General features: G+C 35.6%; 1 pseudogene; it reads left to right on the plus strand.

The window, feature by feature from the left end:
• Positions 1-637: 637 nt before the first annotated feature.
• LOC150030212 (uncharacterized) lies at positions 638-2,419 on the plus strand (annotated as a pseudogene).
• Positions 2,420-13,278: the final 10,859 nt, after the last annotated feature.

The following is a 13,278-nucleotide window of genomic DNA, read 5'->3' on the forward strand; positions in this document are numbered from 1 at the left end:
AAATATGCATCAACATTTTCAAAAAACTAAGACTTTGATATTTCCATCGATATCAACATTTTAAACATGGATTCTAATCTCATTTAGTCATGTGTTAAAAGGTTAAATTACAAGTTCCTAAACTAGAGTTGTATTTAATAAGTCCTCAAGTTTTAAAGTGTTTTAATAGGTTTATGAACTTTTAATTTTGTGTCTAATATGCCATAATATTAACTTATTAGTTGAAGGCCAACAAAATATATGTTGATCAATTGTTGAGTTATACTGTCAGGTTTTACTCATTTATCATTTTCAAGATCTTGATTTTGATTTTTCCAGAGGGTCTTTAAAAGTTTCCTAGAATTTAAAATCGTATCTTAGATACCATGTTCATATCTTAGGTATCATATTCCAGAACATTGAAGCAAAGAAAGAAAATAGAAAAAATGAAAGAAAAAAAAATCATATCTCAAGTTCTTATAACAACAATTTATGTATATAAGTAACTTAAGATAAAGTCCAACTAAACTAAACATCAGGCACATCCTAATTTCAAATGAGTTTAATTTCAAACTTAGATGCATCTCTCTATCTAGCTACATAAATATCCTTTGAGTTTAAGTTTAACCCATCAAGACACAACGTTCTATTCTTCAAAATGGCCAAAGTTCTTCCATTGATCTTTCTCTTAGTTGTTGCAGCCATTGGATTTGCTAATGGAAATGAAGTGGGAGTATATGAATTGAGAAGGGGAGATTTTTCTATTAAATTTACCAATTATGGTTATACCATTCTCTCTGTTATTCTCTCTAATAAAAATGGTTTGTTCTGTTTTTATTTTTCTTAACCTTACCCATTTATATTTGCATTCAACACAATATGATATAGTTCTAATTTTTTTTTCAGTTATTTGTTTTAGGGAAGTTGGATGATATTGTTCTTTCTTTCCCTTCAATTGATGACTTTCGAGTGAGATAATTGCATTTTTTGTTGTGATTTTCTGGTATAAAAGAGAAAAATGAATAAAAGGGTATGATTTGTTTATGCATTTGTTTTGACAGAATGATACTACCTACTTTGGAAACATTGTTGGACGTGTAGCAAATAGAATTGGAGGAGCCCAATTTGGTATCGATGGTGTTTTTTATAAACTCAATCCTAATGATGGAAGGAACTTGCTCCATGGTATATTTCATCAATCAAAACACTTTTTTTTTCTCTTCTCTCTCCCCCAACGTTTTCCTCTCTAATTGTGGATTCATCTTTTTCATAGCGTATGACACTACATTTGATTCATATGGCCAAATTAAACATAGTTAAGCTCTACTGAAACCCATCAACCGACATCTATTCACTAGTTAACTTGTACGGTCACCTATTCATCGTCATCTATTTCATGGTTAAACTCGTATTGTCACCTATTCGCCATCATCTATTAACTGCCCCGTAATGACACGTGCTTCTCTCTCTTGGGTCTAGAATTTGAGAACTCCAAATGACTCAAATTGTTTACATTACTTAATAGGTAGTTAACTTAAATTCATGAACATTTAAAAGCAATCAAAATGCTAAGCAAATTGATTTTATATTGAGATTTTTTAAGCATTTTTTATTTGACTGTGAAGGTGGGAAGAAAGGGTTCGGAGATGTGATATGGAAGGTGGAGAGTTATGTGAAGGACAGCCACATTACATTCACCCACGACAGTTTCGATGGCAAATAAGGTTGGACTTTAAACCATAAATTTTAAACCCTAAATTAAAGGATTACAATGAACAAATGGAGGGTTTTGTTTGGTTTTTGTGTAAACAAGGTTTCCCGGCGATCTTCGAGTTTCAGTAACTTACATATTCATAGAAACAAACAAATTAGGAGTAAAAATGGAAGCAAAATTCATAAACAAACCAACCCCAGTAAACCTGGCCCAACACTCTTACTGGAATCTAGACGGCCATTCAAGCGACGACATTTTATCTCACAAAATCAAACTCTTTGCCTCAAGTATAACTCCCGTCGACATTGAGCTCATCCCCACCGGTGAAATCGTGCCAGTGGTTAGAACCTCTTTCGATTTCTTAACCCCACGAGAGATCGGGTCGCAGATCAAGAGCGTAGCCGGCGGATACAACACTAATTACGTGGTGGACGACACTAGGAGTGAGCATTTAAAGAAAGTGGCGGAGGTTACAGGGAGAACATCGGGGAGGAAGATGGAACTATGGAGTAATCAACTAGGAGTTCAATTTCATACGGCAAATCAGTTGAAGGATGTGAAAGGGAAAGATGGGGTTATGTATAAGGACTATGCAGGGTTTGCTTGGAAACTCAGAGCTTTCCGGATTCCATGAATCATCCTAATTTTCCTTTGCAGATTGTGAAGCTAGGGGAGAGTTATGAACATGTTATGGTTTATAGGTTCACTGTTCATCATTCTGATTGAGCTCTGTTTCTTGGTTTGATTTGGAAAAGGAATTTGGGGATTTTTATTATTTTTCTCTTATGTCGGATGAGTTGGGTATTCCATTTTCAATTCCTAGGTTATGGTTTTAACCAAAGTACAAATGTCATGATTTTATTTAATGGTTTCTATACACATTATTTTTAGGTTCATTTAAATAGTTTGTCTATACATTTTTTACTCATAATTAATATTTTTTAGGCCGATTTCGTTGGTAAAGATGAACTGAACGCTATATATTTCTTGTTTAAAACCAAACTAAAATAAAGATAATGATGATTTCAAATTTAAAAATAAGAAGATTCGGTAAAAATATTATATTTTATGTTTAAAACAAAACTATAACAAAGATAATGATAAAAACTAGTTAAAAATTGTATGATTTAGTTTGGATTAGTAGAAAATAATATATATATATATATATATATATATAATGGTATTTAGGAAAGTTAATACATACTATGAGACTTGAAAATTCAAGTCCACCTTTGAATATAAATATAAGTTCGAAAAGTTTTTAAATTAAGAAACAAAATTTTATCATAATCAGTAAGTCAATCCTTCACAGGTCGTTCTATTTACAATTGAGTCACCGTTTTACTCCTATTAATACACTTAAGCTCCCACTGATCCTCTAATAAACCATGTCGCTCTTGGCCATGAGAGGGCGGGACCTCTTCAAGACCAGGAATCAATACTTAAGGAAAAAACCTATCGAAAAATCAAACATGTTGTTGAAAAAACAAACACATTGATCTACGTTAGGTTTTAAGCAAATACTCATTGAAAAACATATAGCATCCAATACAGTTTAGCAAAATTAACATGAACCCCGTGTGACATCTAGTTTCGCAATGATGCTTCAAAGGTTTAGGACAAAAGCTGCTGAAGGGTGGTCAATTTATCCCTCCTCTAAATTGAGACATTTTCAACCAGCCATTAATACCAGAACAACTCTTGTTCCTTTGATTTGGTCAAGAAATCATTATTTTACTTAACAATTTTCTATAAGTGTGACTCATCATTTTAGGCCCTAGAGTTCCGCCCCAAGCAGCCAATCTGAAGGGAAAAAAAACTGATTGGGGCAAAAACTAAAGTGACCCTATCCATTTCTGGAGTTCACCTTGATATTGACCAACTGCACAAAACCCATCCAAAGTGAGATGCTCCCAGGGTGCCACGAGGGAGTGCAAGAATGATCTCATGGTGCGAACTAATGAAGGAGACCGCAGGACATGTTGACCCATACTCTTCACCCACTTACTATAAACACTCTCTCCGTCTACCTTGATATTGACTCATGCAAACACCATCCGAAGGGGGATGCCCCTAGGGCACCACGAGGCCAAACATGAATCTCGGGGCGTGAACATTCAGGAAGAAACATGAGTGGGATCATTGACATATCATATATATCTCTTCCTCCCACTGAGTATTTTATAACCTAGGGTTTAGTTTACTTAGAAAAAAACATGGCTAAGAATTTTAGCTAAGTCACTTTTTAGGTTTTCCCAAGAGTAACATTTACATTGGAAAGTTGAACAACTTTTGATCATCATCCATTAAACTCTTTAATGGAGTCTTTGACCAACTGTCACATGCTTGTAGAAAACCTATCTAATTCACCTTTCTAGGTAGGTTCCCAGGTAGAGGTGTTTCGTTTCTGTCAACTTAAGCACCCCAGCCTAGACAGAACCCACCTTAGACAAAAGGTCCCTTATAGGTAGATTTAATACAATTTTAATCTTTTATGCCAATCAATTTAATCCTATTAAACCGATTTAAAAAGATTAAACTAGGTTGCTAATCCCATTAGAACCTTGAACTTAGTTCTATCTCAATCCAATTTTAAAACCCTGTTAAAACATGAGTTTGCCTAAGTCCACATGCAACTCTTTCTTATCGATTTTAGTTCTAATTTTCATTATAACGCTTATAACAGAAACAACCAAAACCACCCACAACGCGAAGCAAACATATATAAGGCATTCATAACTTTCACAAATTAACCTAAGTGTCATGCTCCATACATTGTTCATTCATTGCTACTTTTATATAACACTTATACAACCAAGCAATGAACTAAACAAAACATGTTTCCATTCACCCTTATACTATAACGCTTATAGTATAAAGATGATGCATGAATATGCTTACTGCATGCATAAATATAACTCTTATATTTCGTGATGCATGTGCATGCTCTCTTGTAATTTTATCATGCCATATTATAACACTTATAATACATGATGCATGAATAATTTCATAACCTAAGGTGGGTTTCAACTCTATATTTCATACATTATGGCATATAAACCAACATACATCTCATGTACATTAAATAAAAGTTGATGAATCGGGATAATTTGCCTCAAATCCTCAAAACCAAAGCTAACTATTACAAATAGCAAAGAGTCTCTGGTTCAAATAGGCGAACCAGGTATTGAACCGTCCAGGTGAAGAAACGCGTCTCAACTGATCATGTACCAAACTCCTTAGTGATCGCCTACACGAAAGAGTAAACACTTTACTCAATTTTTTACCTACGCTTCCAGAGCTAAACGATCATTTAGCAACGATCGTGTACCTTTACTATGCGATGAAGTATGAGGTACGCGATCGTGTAACATACAACGTATAACACAAGCCTTAGACAATCATCTAAATAACAACGATATGGTGAAGCACAATCGTCTAAACGATCGCCAAGCGAGCGCGAAGGTATCGTATGCCGCATGATCGTGTAGTCAGTGACTATGTCATGAGGCATGCTAACTATACGATCGTTTAGTGCGCGTGTCTTTTATTAAATGATGAGCATAAAATGCTCCCACTTGATCGTTTACCTCCAGCGTCCACACAATCGAGCAACCAATGCTACATGGTAGAGTAAACGCTTTACCCCATCGTTTAGCATTAGTTAAATGATCGTTTAGTAATACTACACGATCGCGTAGAAAAATCTACATGGTCGTTTAGACAAATCCCAATGATCGTTTACCTTAGGCTACACGATACAACCAACCCTCGGTCTTCTTCCTCGATGAGAAACGCATCTTCATGCTTCGAAACTTCATCACGAATGACTTAACAAACTCAAACACTTTGAATTACAGACTCGATTGCTTGTTAATTATGCCCAAAAACACAGGGGCCATTACAAATTAACACTTTATAATTGAAATGAAAGCTTTACACAGAGGCAATTAACCCGTAAACATCCATCAACATCATCCACAAACACATTTAACACTTAAACACAATGCAGAAAACCCACAACGACCGTAAAAGAAGTTCAAAATAGAAATGAAATTTAGAATATCAGAACAACTTGGCTCTGATACCAATTGAAGGAAATCAGACATGAGGATTTCCATGAGCAGTGGAAGAATCGTTCCAAATTCCATTCGATATTGAACATACACAATTACAGTATAAGAAATGGAAACTAATAGGTCATGCACAATATGAAATTACAGCATGCTTTAAGATAAGATCAAGGGATAGAATATACATACCTTTGAAGACTCATTCTTCAAACTCCCTTGATCGAACTCCAAGCATCCAAGACAATAATACATGGACGTTCGAACACAATGACCGCAACACAGCACGATCAACAATGAACACGGAACCCAACGATCTCAATGTTCACAAACCCAACGAACGACCTCCATAACCTTGATGTCAATCGAGTTGAGTGAGGACATCTTCACAATGGTTACCTTGGTATTCTCAGTGTGAGAATCCAAAAGTTGTGGGCTCTGTATGAACTTGGTTAGAAGAAGAGACTGGAGGAACAACAATCGTGTAGACGATTGAGTAAGTGGGAGATGACACAGTCTATCGTATAGACGATGTGCTCAATCGTGTAGAAGAAGGAAACCTATCGTATAGACAATGCCCTGCGATCGTTTAGATATGACCAGCTAAGTGAACTATCGTATAGTTACACTCCACGATTGTCTAGTCTCTCTAAGAGTTATCACTTAGTGAAACAATTTCACTTGATAACATTCTCCCTGAGTTTCTTTCCGAAAGTAGCAACTCTTCTAAATTTAGGAAAATATTTTTCCTTTTATCTCACGTTACCATAAAACCACCAACTCAATTGGTTGTTAGAGAAAAAGAGAAAATTATCCAATAATTAATATTATTATAAATATATATGATAACCAACTCAATTGGTTGTTAGAGAAAAAGAGAAAATTATCCAATAATTAATATTATTATAAATATATATGATAACCAACATACCATATTATATTTATAACTTATAGTTTTAATATTCATCTCATGAAACATATAAACCATAGTTCTTTTTCTATTTTATGGTACTTAATGTAAATCACATTACATTAATCCTCCACTTGATGTATCTCATACATCACACCAATTATATCATACATAATTGAATATCCTCTTGTCAATTTGAACGTTTCAAATCAACCCCAAGAACTGATTCTTAACTTGAATCCATTGAGCTACCAAGGGGACCTTATAGACCTATAACTTTAAGCTTCAACGGTACGTGTGTTGGGATTAAAGTCTTGTGTCCTGTACCTTGTAAACAGTTTGTACAAACGCTTGTGTTGTTAATATATGATATTTACTTCACATCTTGTATTTTACTCAGTTGCTTGTTTTATTTGCTTTACCATAAACCAATAAACATAAAATCCCTTGTTATCTATATGTGACTCAAGCATGTATGTGGTGACATAAAAGTGGATCATGTCTTAATGATAACCAAAATGGTCTATAGTATATGAATATAGGAGGGAAACCTTATCCTGGTAACACTATGGATGCGGCCCGCTTTGTGAAATGGTCAAAAGTGTTGTGATTTGTCACAGATGGTCCAATCCTGATCATTCGTGTTGGGGACATGCGAGCGGGGGCGTCCTATATAAAGAATTTGTATAAGACCTGACTACGAAGTGTTAACGTCTCGTTATATAATACCGTTCATGATAAAGAATTCACTTCACTAAGATGACCATTGTAACGACCGGATCCTTACACATTATGATCCGACCACTATGACATGCATACTTAGACTTTTCTATCATGAAATGAGTTCTGGTGAAAATTTCAAAAAACATATCTAAATTTTATTAATTAGATAGAAAAACTATATAAAAAAATTTATTTATCAAAATATCAGGATCCATAAAACATTAGCGTGGTGGTACAAAATGCATATGCCTATAATAGTGAGTTTGATGGTTGGCCATTTGAGCGACATCTAATTCTGCCATCTACGCTGTGTCCTTACCTACAAAGTCTAAAAAATATAGGATGAGTAAATATACCCAATAAGTAGTTCTCACGTAGGGTAGTGACCGAATGCACAATCACAAACAACATGTCATGAAAACATATGGTTGGGACCGAAAACGTATAATAACATGTGGTGGTCAGTTATGCTTCCAACATAAATCTCTCCGCCCTGATAGGAAGATAAGGACCTAAGCGAAAACTAACCCATCTGATGATTAGCGGGTCATGCAGTCAGTAGGGCCAGAGTCGCATCCAACATCAACTATTAGCATAAACGTAATATTGGACTAGAGGGGTGTAACCATACATACCCTGCTAGTCCCTAGCGTAAACATAATGTAAGATTAGGCCTGGAGGGGTGCAACCATACATGCCCTGCCAGCCCTGGAAGCATAAATTTCTCCACCCTGATAAGAAGATGAGGACTTAAGCGGAAACTAACCCATCTGATGATTAGCAGGTCATGCAGTCAATAGGGCCAGAGTCGCATCCAATATCAACCATTAACATAAACGTAAGATTAGACTGGAAGCATAACTTACACCTAATTAAAACTTGATTTTAACGTAATCATGAACAAACATAATGCATGGGGTCCCTTGTAGAGAAACGTGTTCTAAATATGTAATGCAATATAATAATTAACATAACCATGCAACATAATAAAGGTACACTACAATAGAACACTTAAAGAGAGAGTGAGATAAACTACTTACTGTGATCTAGTTATTCTTTATTATTCTTTATGATTTGATCAGTAGAGCTTTCCCTTTTTAAACTAGAAGGAAATTTGGCCAGCACCTTACCCAAGCTTTTCTCTTTTAGCCTCACAGAACTTCCTCACTCATACTTACTCTTTCACACGATTCTTTGTTACTAAGATTTGTTTGAGAATGGGTTAAATCTTCAATAAAGGGTCCTATTTATAGTAGTTTTCAGCTCTTCTTAGTGTGACAAATCATCCTACAGGTGGCTTCTTTAAAATTACTTAGGGTTTAAGGATTCCTCTCAATAAGACACCTAATCTCGGCTAACGTTTGCCCTTACATCATCATTCTTTGTTTGTATTCAATTTTAGGGTTTTTCTATGTATAATCTATAAGATCGTGGCCAAATTCAACGCATAATCCACGCTTCTGTCCAAATCTCGCTCTTTTTGTTCTCAAAATCTCGCTCTCTCCAGCTTTCTCGTTGGTTTGGCTCTTGCGACTCTCGTTGTCGCTATCGTTGGTCTCGCTCTCGCTCTTGCTACTCTCGCTCCCGCTCTCGCTTTCACTCCCGCTCTCGCTCCCCCTCCCGCTCCCACTCTCGCTCCCGCTCTTCAATTTTTTTCTCCAATCTCGTTAGTTTTCACGTGTGGTTGCCTTCACTGCTTGTGGACTCCACTTCCTCTTTTTAACTCTTTCAAATTTTAAGAGTATATAGGTAATTAATTCACCTCCAATTCTTCCAATGAGTAGTGTCTAAATAAAAGTTATCTACTGCCCGTTGTCTCCTAAATTAGCTAGCGTCCAACTTCCAATTAATCCTCCCTGATTCTGCTCCCTTATTCATTATTTTTGGATAATGAATAAATTTCCAATTAATCCAATCAATTTCCAATTTCCAATTATTCATTATTATTATTATTATTTTCCTTCTAAATTTCCACCCTTTGAATAAAATTTCGTTCTGCTTAATATTTGACATTTAATTTCCTGTATGCATACAAATCTGGGTTGTTACAACCATAGGTAACATGACCTCAATCCTGAGTAAGTTGGAAGCTCCTGCCATTGAGGGCAGTCCTTTGATTTGTATGGGTGTGAGTGGCCAGGTTGCCGATTCAAACCTACCATTTTAGGGATTCGTCTGATTTGGGAGCTGGGAACTCAGCTACACAAGATGGAATTCACTCCTTCCCTGAGGTAGGGGTGAGTAGATAGATAGCTCCCTTAAGGGCTGATTCCGGGGCTTGAACGATGTGGTACCACACACCTTCTCTTGGTCCGAGAGGTGTTCACACATAGTTGGACTATGTTGTATTGTGCATTAGAGGAATCAATGGTACTTAAGGAGTGAGATGTAACTATAGGGACAAAATGATAATTTGGCTCAGCTGTACTTACGAGCATCTGTGAAGGGTCATCGTACTCATGATTGGTTATATCCGATGGACACAGAAATATATCTATGGTAAGAAGAATTTAGTTGTTGGTCTTTAGTGGAATGCCTGACAGTTAACGGATGGTGGATCTCGTGGGTAAAGAGTTTAGTCAGCTATTCATGGACCGTTGGAGCTTCAACCACAGGTCCATTGGATCTCCTGGGTAGCTTGGATAAAGTCAAGAACCAGTGTTTGAGTTAATTTGAAATGTTCAAATTGACAAGAGAAAGTTCGATTATATATGATATAATTGGATTGGTTAATTATATATGATCCAATTGGCTAAATATATGAGATACATTATTTTAGAGGAAATTAGATATAAATATGATTTATAACAAGTAGAGGAGAAAATATTATAGTAGATATGTGATATCAAACTATAGGATAAAAATATAATATGATTATATTTATTAATATTTTAGTTGGTTAATTAATATTTTGTTCGTGCTACTGTTGTTAACACTGTTGTTGGGCGTTGGTAGATCGCGTGGAGGTTCCGTTGCATTGAGTTCCAAATTTTGAAGATTGTCTTCAACTAATATGGCACTCTTTTCCTTGTTATGTTGTTCATAGCATGCCGTTAATTAAGATTTGTTTGCATAACTGTATGTTTGAATGTATATTGTTGTATTTCGGTCACTATGAGATTGGAGCGATCAGAATGAGCTCATGGAACTCTTCGGTAAGAGATCCTTCAACGTGAATAACTGATTAAACTCTTTAGTCATGAGATCCACCATTCCGTTAACTGTCGGCAGTCCACTAAAGACTGATAGTTGCACTCTTCTCACTAAGATATATTTTGTGTCCATATCAACCAATCAACAATGCAATAACCCTTCACAGATCACTCATAAGTACAGCTGGCCATTTACCGTTTTTCCCCTGTAGTTATATCTAACTTCTTAAGTGCCACTAATCCCTTTAATGAACATAAGTCATAGTCCTACTATGACTGAGTCCTCTATTCCAAAAAGAAGTTGTGGCCACTATGTTCAAGACCTGGAATCAGCCCTTAAGGGAGCAATCTCTCTACTTACCCCTGCTTCAGGGAAGGAGTGAATTTCATCTTGTGTAACTGAGTTCCCAGCTCCCAAATCAGACAAATCTCCAAAAAGGTAGGCTTGTTGAATTGGCAATCTGACCATTCTCACCCATACTAATCAAAGGACCACCCTCAAAGGTAGAAATTCCCAAAACACTCAAGATTGAGGTCATGTCACCTATGGTCGTTTAGGTGAGATGTAAGTCTCAAGTATCTATATAAAGAGACTAGTCATCTCGTGGTTCAACCTTATACAAACTCTTTGTATAGGACACCCTCGCTCGTATGTCTCTACATGAATGGTCAGGATCAACCATCTGTAGTAGTTCACAACACTTGTAAACTTCTACAAAGCGGATCGTATCTGTAATGCCACCAAGATCAGGTATCCCTCCTTAATCCTTATACTACGACCTTTTTAGGTTATCACTTAAGGCATGATCCACTTGTATATCTCATATACATACTTAAGTTACATACAATAACCATGGAGCTTTGTTTATTGGATATGAGTAAATGCAAAATAAAATAACTCTCTTATTTTATTCATAACAATGTGTACAGTTTACAAACTACGAGACTCTGGGATAATTAGGACACCAATCCCAATAGGAAAGAACACACATGGTTAGTAGCCTCTGAATCAATTATCCAGGTCCTTTATAGATAGATTTATAACAAATTTAATATTTTATTGAAATCAATTTAATCCTATTAAACCGATTTAAAAGATTAATCTAATTTCAAATCTCTTTAGAAATTTGAGAGCTTAGGTCTATCTCAATCAAATTTTAGAACTATTTTAAAAAATGATTTTATTTAAGTTTGCATGCAACTCTTGGTTATTGATTTTAATTCTAATTTCATTAATTATAACCCTTATAAAGAATGAAACAATCAAAATCAACCACATTGCTAAGCTAGATATCCACAAGGCATTTATAATGTTTATAAATAAACCTAAGTGTCATGCTTTATGCAATGTTCATTCATTAGTAATTTATATAACTCTTATATAACTAGTAACGAACTAAATATATATGTTAACATACACCCTTATACTATAACACTTATAATATAAAGATGATACATGGATATGCTTAATGCATGCATATATTATAACTCTTATATTATATGATGCATGAGCATGCTTTAAGTAATTTAATCATGCAAACTACTATATTATAATACTTATAATATAAAGATGATGCATGAATAAAATGCATAATCTAAAGTGGGTTTTAAAACTAAATGTCATACATTATGGCATATAATCAAACATACATCACATGTACATTAAATAAAAATTGATGGACCGGGATAATTAGCCTCAAAACCAGAAAAATAAAGCTAACTATTACAAAATGGATCGAGTCAACCAGTTCAAACAGGCGAATCAGGTCTTGAACCGTCGGGGCGAAGCCTCGTCACTTGATCGTATAGCATCTCCTTCAGATCGTCGAATAACGCCTATTGAGTATAAACGATCATGTAGCGTGGATCCGTGGCTTAGGACTATACGATGAGCATGAAGGCCACGCGATCGTGCAGCACACATTGAGCAACGCATGCCATGCGATCAAGTAGACAACAACTATGCGATGAAGCATGATTGTCTAAACGATCAAGGAGCAAGTGTTGAGTATCGTTTATTGAGTGATTCAGTAGCCAGTGACTATACGATCGTTTAGTGCGCGCGCCATGCATCGAGTATCATATACTTAACGATCGTTTATCTTGAGCGTCTACACGATCGAGTAGCCAACGCAACACGATCAAGTAAACTCTTTACTTGATCGCATAGCATTAGCTATGCGATCGTTTAGCAAATACTACACGATCGAGTAGAACTTTTCTACATGACCGCATAGCCAAATCTAAACAATCGTTTAGCTTAAGCCACATGATGCAACCAACGATTGGTCTTCTTCCTCGAAGCAAACAACATCTCCATGCGTCTGAAGCTTCATCATGAACGACTCAAATAAAACAAAATCTACTTGAATACAAACTCGATAACAAGTTAATTATACCCAAAAACGCAGGAGCCATTACAAATTATCTTTGATAAATGTAAAGAAAGCTTTAAACAGAGGCAATTATCCCAAAATTATCCATCAACAACATCCATAACTACACTTAACACTTAAATGCATTGCATAATTCATAAAACCCACCAAGGCTGTAAATGAAATTCAATACAGCAATGGAATTTGGAATATCAGAAAAACCTAGCTCTGATACCAATTGAAGGAACTCTAAATTTAGAGAACCAATGAGCGGAAGCGGATCGTTCCAAACTCCATTGAGAAAGAACACATACATTTATAGTCATTCCAAACAGATTATGCATTAAAGAATAAA

The sequence above is a fragment of the Benincasa hispida genome, unplaced genomic scaffold, assembly GCF_027475165.1.
Source record: "Benincasa hispida cultivar pf3 unplaced genomic scaffold, pf3_genome.v1.1 HicScf443, whole genome shotgun sequence".
NCBI lineage: Eukaryota > Viridiplantae > Streptophyta > Magnoliopsida > Cucurbitales > Cucurbitaceae > Benincasa > Benincasa hispida.